Source organism: Delphinapterus leucas, chromosome 2 (genome assembly GCF_059928025.1).
Source record: "Delphinapterus leucas isolate spDelLeu-1000000601 "Yukka" chromosome 2, BTC_Dleu_Yukka2, whole genome shotgun sequence".
Lineage (NCBI taxonomy): Eukaryota > Metazoa > Chordata > Mammalia > Artiodactyla > Monodontidae > Delphinapterus > Delphinapterus leucas.
The window spans coordinates 97,322,552-97,332,682 of NC_143130.1; positions in this window are offsets into that span (position 1 = coordinate 97,322,552).

Sequence of the window (10,131 nt, forward strand, 5' to 3'; positions counted from 1 at the left end):
GCTGCTGTCTGTGTCATTTCCTGCAGGAGTCAGCACACTGGTCCCTCAAGGCCCAACAGTTTGGATGGAGGCAGGTTGAGTACCAAAGGAATGAGGCTAGATCGAAAGGTGCGGGCTGGACTAGATGGGACAGTGTGATGGGAACTGGACTGGGGGGGTGGGCTGGGGGCTCCCCGCTTGGGGCTTAGCTGGTTCCCAGGAAAGCTAGCGTGGGAAGCAGCCTGGAAACGGGTTTCCCCAGGTGTCAGCGCCAGAGCTGCTTTCCCATGACCTCACCAGGCGGGTGGTGCCCCTCCCCTCTCCTCCTCCCTTCTAGAGCACAATGTTCAGCGCTGGGCTCTGGGGCAATCCTGAGCCTTCTAACCTTCCTGCTCTGATCCTTCCAACAGTCCACAGGGCCCAGGGTCTCAGGTTGGAGTGGCCCTCTGGTTCAGACCCTGAGCATGAAAGGACCCCCATATACAGCTTAAACCTCAACCACTGGCCAAACTTCTTGGACTTGAGTTGGTTGGACCCAGTCTTCAGCCTTAGCACTCAAAGTCCACATAAGGACCCAGTGAAGGTCTGGATGCCAGTTGTCAGCAACTTAAATTGAAGATTGGTCCCAGAAATCCTTTGAGAGTGAGCATTCATTGATTGAGGACTTGGAGAGGAGCAGGGATCCAGAGAACATTCCCTGGAATTGGAGCTGGAAGGAACTTTAATGGGCATATTTGTGGGGGGCGGGGCACCACTTTATTTTACCCATAAGGAAAGAGAAGCTCAGAGAAAAACGGTAATATCGCAAGTGAGATATTATTACTAAGTGGCTACAAGAGCACTTTGCAAACTCCAGAGTAGGTACATGGGTGTTATTCGTGTGGAGAGGTATTTCCTGGGACACCTGGAACACCTGCTAGGCAACTAATGGGCCAGGTGAGCACTCTGTCCCTGTGCAGCTCCCTCTGCAGGAAGCTGTGTATGTGAGAAACAGCATATGGCTGAGGGACAGAAACCCTAGCCAAGTGAAACCTCAGATAATCCCCAAGTTTAGTTTTACCCAAGACTGTCCAACTTCTGTCCCACCTGGGCCCACCCCCCAGAACTCCAGCCACCTGTCTCCTTTTGTCCCCTTGCCCCCTCAGGTGGAGGTGCTGAGCTGCACCATTGCAGCCAGGTCTTGATGGGGGTCTCACACCCCTGCTCCATGGCCTGCCATTACCTCAACCCAGCCTGACACACTCCCTTCCTGGTTCAAGTTCAGGCTCTAGCATCAACCATGACCTTAGGCAATTTTTTTTTCCTTCTCTGTGCCTCAGTTTCCTCATTTGCAAAATGAAACACTCAAGACTCTGGATTAGAGGTTTTCAAACCGCTCCGAGGGGACTTAAGAGGTGCCATGGGTCAGGGGAGGAAGCCTCATTAGGTGATCTTTGGGCCGCCCCACCTCCAACTACTTCCCTAATTCTCTAATGGTACCAGCACATCCACGTCATTATGTCTCCTCTCCTGCTGGGTCACTGAGCCTTATCAGCCTCGCTCCTACATCTCTGCCACTGCCGCTTCCCACTCCAGTCTCCCTAGCGCTGCTTCCTTATCCTCTGGCACCTCCCTGACTCAAGACTGTTAGTACCTCTCATTGCCTGCAGTGAACTCCCAGCTTCTCATTTAAGCACTCAGGACCTCAAATCTGACACCAGCCCGGACAAGGCCAGCTTGTCCCAGTGATCCCCACTCCCTGATCCCCAATAATTTTTTACTTCTGACTCCAAGTCTGTGCTTTTGCCAAATCCTCTAGAAAGTGCCCCCACCTCCCCCCACCCCCGCAATCCCCCAGATGCGCTGTTTCTCCTTTAACCATCTTCCAATCAATACTCCCTTTCTCCAGGACCTGTATTACTGTCCTCACTGCTCTCTTGGCACATTGAAGGGACACCGAATTTGGTCACTTGCTCAGGCTACATCTCTCCAGCTAAACAGACAGAGAAAAAGTCCTACTCATGCCCATGTGCTCCCACAGGGTCTTGAGCTCAGGCAATGTTTGCTGCTGGCCATTAAGTGCCTAAGATGAAAAAGCCAAGCAGTGTGCCCTGTAGGGGATCCTGAGGATAAAGTTCATCTCCAGGTTTGTGTCACTGAGGCCTGAAGACAGCCCTAAAGAGCAATGGCTTGCTGGAAAGGCCCTCTGAGGCACGGGGGCCCAAGCCCGTGCAGAGCAAAAGGGATTTACCTCTGGTTCCAAAACCATTGTCTCATTCTGCTTCTGTTTCTCTCTATAATGCGCCCTCTCTCTACTTTTCTGGGACTGTTTTTACCTCTTTATCTCTCTTCCATTTGCCTCTTTTCCCCTGCTTTCTCTGCTCTTGAATCTAAATTTAAAGGAACATTGATTATATTAAATGGATAAGTGTATGTTTCTTACATATTCAGTCTTACATTAGTGCTTATTAATGTAAATTATTTTTAATATCTCTGCAACCAACTCTTAGCTGATTTTTTAAAATGTCTATTTTCTTTTTCCATAATAAATGCTTATAGAAAAATTGGAAAATCTGAAGAACTAGAAGATTGAAAATGTACTAATAGTCTTTTTTTAAATTTTATTTACTTATTTTTGGCTGCATTGGGTCTTCGCTGCTGCACGCGGGCGCAAGCTACTCTTCGTTGCAGTGCGTGGGCTTCTCATTGTGGTGGCTTCTTTTGTTGCGGAGCACGGGCTCTAGAGCGCAGGCTCAGTAGTTGTGGTGCACGGGCTTCGTTGCTCCGCAGCATGTGGGATCTTCCTGGACCAGGGCTTGAACCTGTGTCCCCTGCATTGGCAGGTGGATTCTTAACCACTGCGCCACCAGGGAAGCCCAGTAATAATATTTTGATGTACTTCCTTTCAGTCTTCTCTTCTATGCATATTTTTGAAATATTTCTTGTGATTATGCTGTATATACAATTTTGTATTTGGGTTTTTTTTTTTATTTTAACCGTTTTTTCATGTCATTATTAACTCTGACCAGAATCTATAACCATATATGTATGTTTGTTTACTATTTCACCCTGACCATAATTTCTTCAACTAGATCCCCATTGGGGGCATTTAGGTTGTTTTCCTTTAAATAGTTTTTTTCTTTTATAAATGAGACTATATCCACAGTTGATTATTTTTTCCACCATGAGTTGGTGACCATCTACAGAAAAAAATGTCCTTCATCTTTGGCCTGGAGAGAGGGCCCCCATATAATCCCAAGTGGCACTTATGAGGGAACTTGAGTTTCTGTGTCTGTGTGACTCGTGGGGAGCTCTTTCTGTTGGTGCATGACTAGCAGATTGTGTTCAATAAATGCTAACTGATGACAAGGTGTGTATATATGACATATTGGTTTTCATGTACATTCCTCTGTGTCCCTGTTTTTGCTCTTGTGTATTTCAAGTGGGTATTACCTTTGTGCAAACCTCTGAATCATTCCATATATGTGCAAGTCTGTGTATCCATGTCTGTAAATGTGGGTGTCTAGGTGAGATGTGTATAGCTCTGAACGTGTATGTCTGTGTAGCCACACAATGTCTGCCCTTAGGAGTGTGTATTATACACAACTCTATGTGTGTGTCTGGGTGTGTGAGTTGGTCTCTGTGCCTGTGGGTGCACATCTAGGTTGGACCTCGCTTCTTGGGGGCCGTATGTTTATGTGTCTGTGTGTGCCCTGGTTCAGTTCTGTGTGGGTCTGTGTGAGGGGTCTCTCTCCACGTGCATCTTTGTTCTGGGCATGCGTGCTAGGCCGGTGTGTAAGTGTGTGCACACCTGAGGGAGCTGGGCCTGGCTTGCTTTCCCCCTGGGAGCAGAGTGGTGCCCAGGGCAGAGGTGACACACCCTCTGAGCTCCTCATTTTCCTGGGAACCAGCCTGGGAGAGTGAGTGAGACCGAGAGCAATCTGCGTCAGGAGCACCAGCCCCTTTTGCAACCAGCCCAGGCCCCAGGCGGGAACCAGGCTCTCACAGGTCAGACCTGCCCACTGTGCCTGGCTGCCGGGAAACCCAGCTCCCAGCAGGGCTGCACTGTCAGCGCCCTGCTTGGGCCTGGGCCAAATCCTCCGGGGAGCGGAACTCAGCCGGCCGAGGAGCCACATTAGTCACGCTATGGCAACAGTAGGGAGTGACTTCCCAGGCCTGGGCAGTGCTGGCTGTCCCAGGAAACCACCGCTTTCTGTCCCTGTACGTGGCAATGCTTAGGCAGCCTGGTCTCCTCCATTATCGCCTTCCATTCTTACAACCTAACTTCAAGATGGGCCAGACAGCTCTTATTAGCTCCAATTTTCAGATGAGGAGACTGAAGCACAGAGCCACACGACCAAGGTGAAGCAGATGGGGCTTGCACCTGGGTCCTGACCCTGGGCCCAGGCTTCTTTCTGCTGTGTCACCTGGGGGGCTCTGCCCCCTAGAAATGGATCTCTCAGAGGGCAGGGCTGGGAGGCATAGTTTACGGGACAGATTAGGTTTTCCTAGGCTCGGGCAGAGGGAGACAGGGCTGGAAGTGGGATGTGAGGAGAGATGTTAGCATTGAACTAGGCCTGCCCTCCTAGTGGAATGTTCTCAAGGCTTCCTCCACTGAACAGATTTGTTCCCTAATTGGGATGACAATGGAATTCATTGTCAGACTCAGGATGGTTTTGAGATTGTATGCGAACTCTATTAATAACCTGGGTTTATGGTCACCCCACACATAACCCCTCTGGAAGGCAGAGCCAGTCACTGGCCTCCTTGACTGGCCAGCTCTGTGGCTTCCTTGACCCCTGCCTGCACCAATCTGCTTCTGTCCCCAGGTGTCCAGATGACTCCCTGGCCCCTTGGCAGTGAGGGGCAGCAGGGGAGCCTTGGGCGCTGTGCTGCATAGGGATTCCCTGGGGCCCCTTGAATCTGGCAGAAAAACAAGTAGCCTGACCCAAGATTAGTTTCCCCCTCAGATCTGTATTCTCTGTGACCATGTTCCGCTGCCTCTGCCCATCTTCCATTCCCCACCCCCAGGACCCTGCACCAGTTGGGGAGTGAGCAGAGCCTGTCCTCAGAGGTCTCCCTCCTAGGATGGCGAGATCACTGTCCTGGTGAGACAGGGGACCCTCGATTCCTGAGGCTGTGTGCATTTTTATCCCTATGGCACCATTCCACCCCTGCCCAACAGGCCATGTGCTCTGCTGACCACCCCACCTCCCATGGGTTCTCCTTTTTTAAAAAAATATTTATTTATTTATTTGGCTGCCCCGGGTCTTAGTTGCAGCACATGGGATCTTTGTTGCCACATGCAGGATCTCTTAGCTGCGGCACGCAGGGTCTTAGTTTTGGCATGCGGGATCTAGTCCTCTGACCAGGAATGGGACCCAGGCCCCCTCCATTGGGAGCACGGAGTCTTAACCACTGGACCATCCCTCCCACAGGTTCTCCTATTCCAGTCCTATCCCTGACTCGCAGGGCGACTTTGGGCAAATTACTGCCTTCTTCCTTGTCCGAGTTTCTCCCGGTTCTGAAGTGGGGCTAGTACTCTCTGCCCCTCCCTGGCTCCCAGGGGGCCTGCAGGGATAAGCAAGATAATAGTGGGGAACTGATTTGGAGGAAACTATCAAGAGCCAAGTGAGAGGTATCAGCGCTGTATCAGCGCTGACCTGTGTTTACCTGGGTGTGGACCTCGGAATCCCAGCCTCCTGAGGTTTGGGAACAGCCCTGACAGCTTCTTGGCCTGGCTCCTGGCTCCTTTGTCCCACTTCCAGAGAAAGGGCAGAAACTGAACCCAAGAGTCTGGTTGTTTGGAGAAGATGAGACGTCAGAGCAAAAAGTTTGGGGCTCAGGCCTCCCAATCCACTCTGTCCCCAACCACTGGCTGTGTGACTGTGGGCAAGTCACTGCCCCTCTCTGGGCCTCAACAGCTTGGCTCTGACAGCCTCCCCCAGCCTGTGTATTCAGGGGGTCCTAGAGCCTGTAACCTGTAACCATTGTTTTGGGATAGAAAGGATCTCGCCATCTAGTCCAAGTCCTTTGCTTTTCATAGACCACTATGGGGTTTCTGGAGGCCACAGACTAACCCTGGTTAACCTGAGGTCATAAACTGGTTGCAAAGAGGATCAAGCAAGAGAGGGTATGTGGGTCAGAGAAAATCCACTGAGAAGACAACCCCAAGTGAGCTGGTGGGGCAGCAATGTACTCCTTTGTACTCCATCAGTGTTCCATTGTCACTGTACCTTCAGCCTCTCCCTCCAGGCCTGAAATGCAGCACGGGCCTCTCCTTACCCACAGCTCTCCTTCCTTTCCCCACTTCTACAACAGTCTCCAACCCGACTCTGCCCCCTGCCCCGCTAGGTTTCCTACCTGGCTCCTCAACCATTCATGATGGTCAGCTGGCTCCTCATTCCCAGCATCCTCCTTTCCTGACCCTGGCAGGCTTTGAAACCTCTCGCCTTTGAGCCTCTCTCTTCCTGGGTCTCCCACCGCCCCTCCGACTAATCCTCCTCTGCTTCCTCTTCCTCCAAGAAGAGCCTCTGTCCTCACTTTCTGCTGTCCTCTCTGGGTCCGCTCTCTCCCTCTTCCAGTAATCTCCCCACTCCTCCGTTTCACCCTCACATGGCTCGTTCCCTTCACCAGGCCCACATGCTCACCTCCAGAGTGTCGGGGGCCTCACCAGGATGCACCCACAGCTGGGACACAGAGCTAAGTGTGTGGCCCAAACACTACAAGACACGTGTGTTTTTGCCCTGTTCCTAGCCCTATTTTATGTTCCTTCTTCTTTTTTTTAAAAATCTTGGTCCTACTTTATACTCAGGTTATCTCATAGTTTATAGATGCTTTTAAACTGCCTTTAAATCCCTCCCCAGTAAGGCTAGGCAAAAGCAAACAAAAACTAAGTAACCCGCAATAAAATCAATAAAACTAGCCTCCATCTGGTACCTGATGATCCCTCACCTTCTGCCTGTTTCTCCTGAAGCTACCCCCCTCCCGTCAGCCCTGTTTCTATTGGTGGCACTGCCAGGCTCCCAGGACAGAAAACCTGAAGGCCCCACTGACTCAGCTTCTCCCTCTGCATGAGCCAGTCAGTCACCAGGTCTCAGAGCTTCTCCCTTCCCCAGGGCTTAGGATGCTATCTCTCCTTTTCCAGCTCCATGGTCTCTATCCCACCTGGGAGCCTCCTCGTCTGATGATCTGTTTCTTTCTGAAATAGATCTCAATACCTCTTCAAAAAACACCTTTTTCATATTACAAAAGCAATAAATATTTATTGTAGAAAATTTTTAAAATGCAGGTCAACAAAAAGAAGACAGTAAAAACCACCTGTAATTTTTTATTTTTGTTGCGGTATGCGGGCCTCTCACTGTTGTGGCCTCTCCCATTGCAGAGCACAGGCTCCGGACGGGCCCGGACCGGGGCACGAACCCATATCCCCTGCATGGGCAGGCGGACTCTCAGCCACTTGTGCCACCAGAGAAGCCCAACTACCTGTAATTTTATCAATGACAAGAGAACACTGTGGACATTTGGGTAAATATCTTTTTCCAATTTTGTGTAAAAAAAGTGGTTGTTTTTTAGCCTCATGACAGGGGGCTTCTCAGTTTCCTTCCCAGTCTATTTTCTTGTTCTTCTTTGTTCTGGGCTCAGCTGATGGAACCCCAGGAGCTACTGCAGGTGGGGAAGGAGAGCCTGCGGGGGAGTCTGGGCCACTCCCAGGGCTGAAGCAGGCTTCCGGGTTTGGGGTTTCTAGGTGGTGCCATTGACCACAACCCTTGGAGTGGGGTGTGGGGGGAGCTGAGCAGTGCCTTCCCAGGCTTCAGTCTAGCTGCGGTGGCGGGGAAGGAAGCGGTCTTGTGCTATAGGGCAAACCACTCCTCATTCAGGGCTTTTTGTTTAAGTGGGCAAGGGTGGGTTTGGGAGAAACAACCCAGTTTTTGTCCATGTTTATTTGAACTGTTGGGACCAATAGGTTTTGAATAAAACTGCCTGGAGGGCCCAGGCAAGCACCTAACCTTGGGAGTGGCAGGGTGGTTGGGGAGGGTTAGAGCCTGAGGCGCTCAAGAGGACCTAAGACCTAAATTGCTGCAGGAATGTGGGCCCCCATTGCCAGTCTCCCAAATTTTCACAAGAAGCTAGAGGTATGGGATTTAAAAAAAATGAACTTTCCTGACTCTTTAACTGTTAGTAACTAATTAAAGAAATTAAACTACTGTTTGGGTCACAGCCCAACTGGCTGCCAGCATGCAACCTTGCCAACTAGCCTTTACTGCACATCTACTGTGTACTTCACACAGGTTACTCTCCCTGATTTACTTGGTATGGCATCCTCTTCCTTCCCCTCTCCCTGTGTTGTGACCTCTAGTTGTGACCTCTATACTCCTTAAAGCCGAGTTTGGATTACCCCTTCCCCTGTCCCTCTGTTCAAATCCCCAAGTGCCCACCAATGTGACCTCTACCCACCAGCCTCCCAGCTTTTCCTCTCAAGGCCTGAAACAAACTGAGCAGCTTGCTGGACCCCAGTCAAAATAAGACCCATGATCTCCCCTGCCCAGCTTTTGCTCACTATGATTTTGCTATGCTTGGAACACCCACACCCACCTGCTCATCTCATTTTATACCTCCTTCATGAAGCTCTTAATCTCCACGGCTTGATCAGCCTCTGCTTTATTCAACAGCCATTTGTGGGGTACCTTGTATGCACAAGCAGATCCTAGCACAGTTGATACTGAGATAAATAAGACCCAGTCCCCATCCCTGCCCCCGAGGAGCCTTGTCCCTATGAGGGTAGACTTATGCTAACATGGGTCATATGTATGCAGCAGAGCTGTGAGAGAATGGAGAGGGCAGCTGTGAAACAGCGAAGGCTTTCTGAGCTGGATCACAAGGTAAGTAGGAGCCTTCCAGGGGGTAAAGAGGCATTTGAGGTGGAGGCAACTGCCTGTGCAAAGAAAGGAGGCATGACAGTTCTATTTATTTAGGTTGTGCCGGGTCTTTTTTTTTTTTAATATTTATTTATTTGGCTGCATCGGGTCTTAGTTGCAGCACGCTGGGTCTTTGTTGCCGCACATGGGCTTCTTTCTAGTTGTGGTGCGCAGGCTCTAGAGCACTCGGGCTCAGTAGCTGCAGCACGTGGGCTCTGGAGTTGTGGCGTGCGGGGCTCTCTAGTTGTGACATGGGGGCTCCAGAGCACGCAGGCTCAGTAGTGTGGCAGGCGGGCTCTCTAGGTGTGGCATGCGGGCTCTAGAGCATGCAGGCTTAGTTGCCCCACGCATGTGGGATCTTATTTCCCCGACCAGGGATCGAAACCGGGCCCCCTGCATTGGCAGCGCGGAGTCTCACCCACTGGACCACCAGGGAAGTCCTGGGAGGCATCAAAGTTCTGAGAAAGGGAGTCATTTGGCTGGGGATGGAGCAGAGAACAGCTGGGGACATCTCAGTAGTTTGGGGACCACATTGTTTTGTTACAGTATTTGCATTCCTTCCGCCTGCACTCCAGAGTGTAAGCTGCAGAACAGGCACTGCGTCTCAGCTTTTATTGCTCCACACCTGACACCTGCCTGGGACTGTGTACTCTGGATCCAACCCTTGCAGCAAAGACAGCGCCCAGCAGTGGTGAGCGCGCCCCCTAGCGGCTCCTCCGCGCTCCCACCTCCTGTCACCCAGCTGACTCAGCCCTGCCCTCCTCCCTCCCAGCAGCTCTTTCTAGGGAAGGCACTTTGTCTGCCATCATCTCACTACATCTCCACCTCTCCCTAAGAGGAGGATGCTCCTTTTGGTCCAACAAACACTTATTAAGCTTTTATTATGTGTTGATTACTCTTCTAGGCATTGGGATACAGAATTGACCTCAGCCCGGAAGTGCTCATAGAGAACCAAGGGATAATGAAGGCTGTTCCCAGTGCTGGGGAGACCAGAAGAGGAATAGAGCCCATTTCGAGCTTTGAAGGACGGATGAGTGGCTGGCAAGGTAGGAAGCAAAAATACTGTGTCTGGGAATTCCCTGGAAGTCCAGTGGTTAGGACTCTGTGCTCTCAGTGCCAAGGGCCTAGGTCCAATCCCTAGCTGGGGAACTAAAATCCCACAAGCTGTGTGTCTCGGCCAAAAAAAAAAAATACAGTGCCTGATGAAATAGGAATAGCCACAGCACCGTAACGGGACCCACCCCCTGCCATCTAC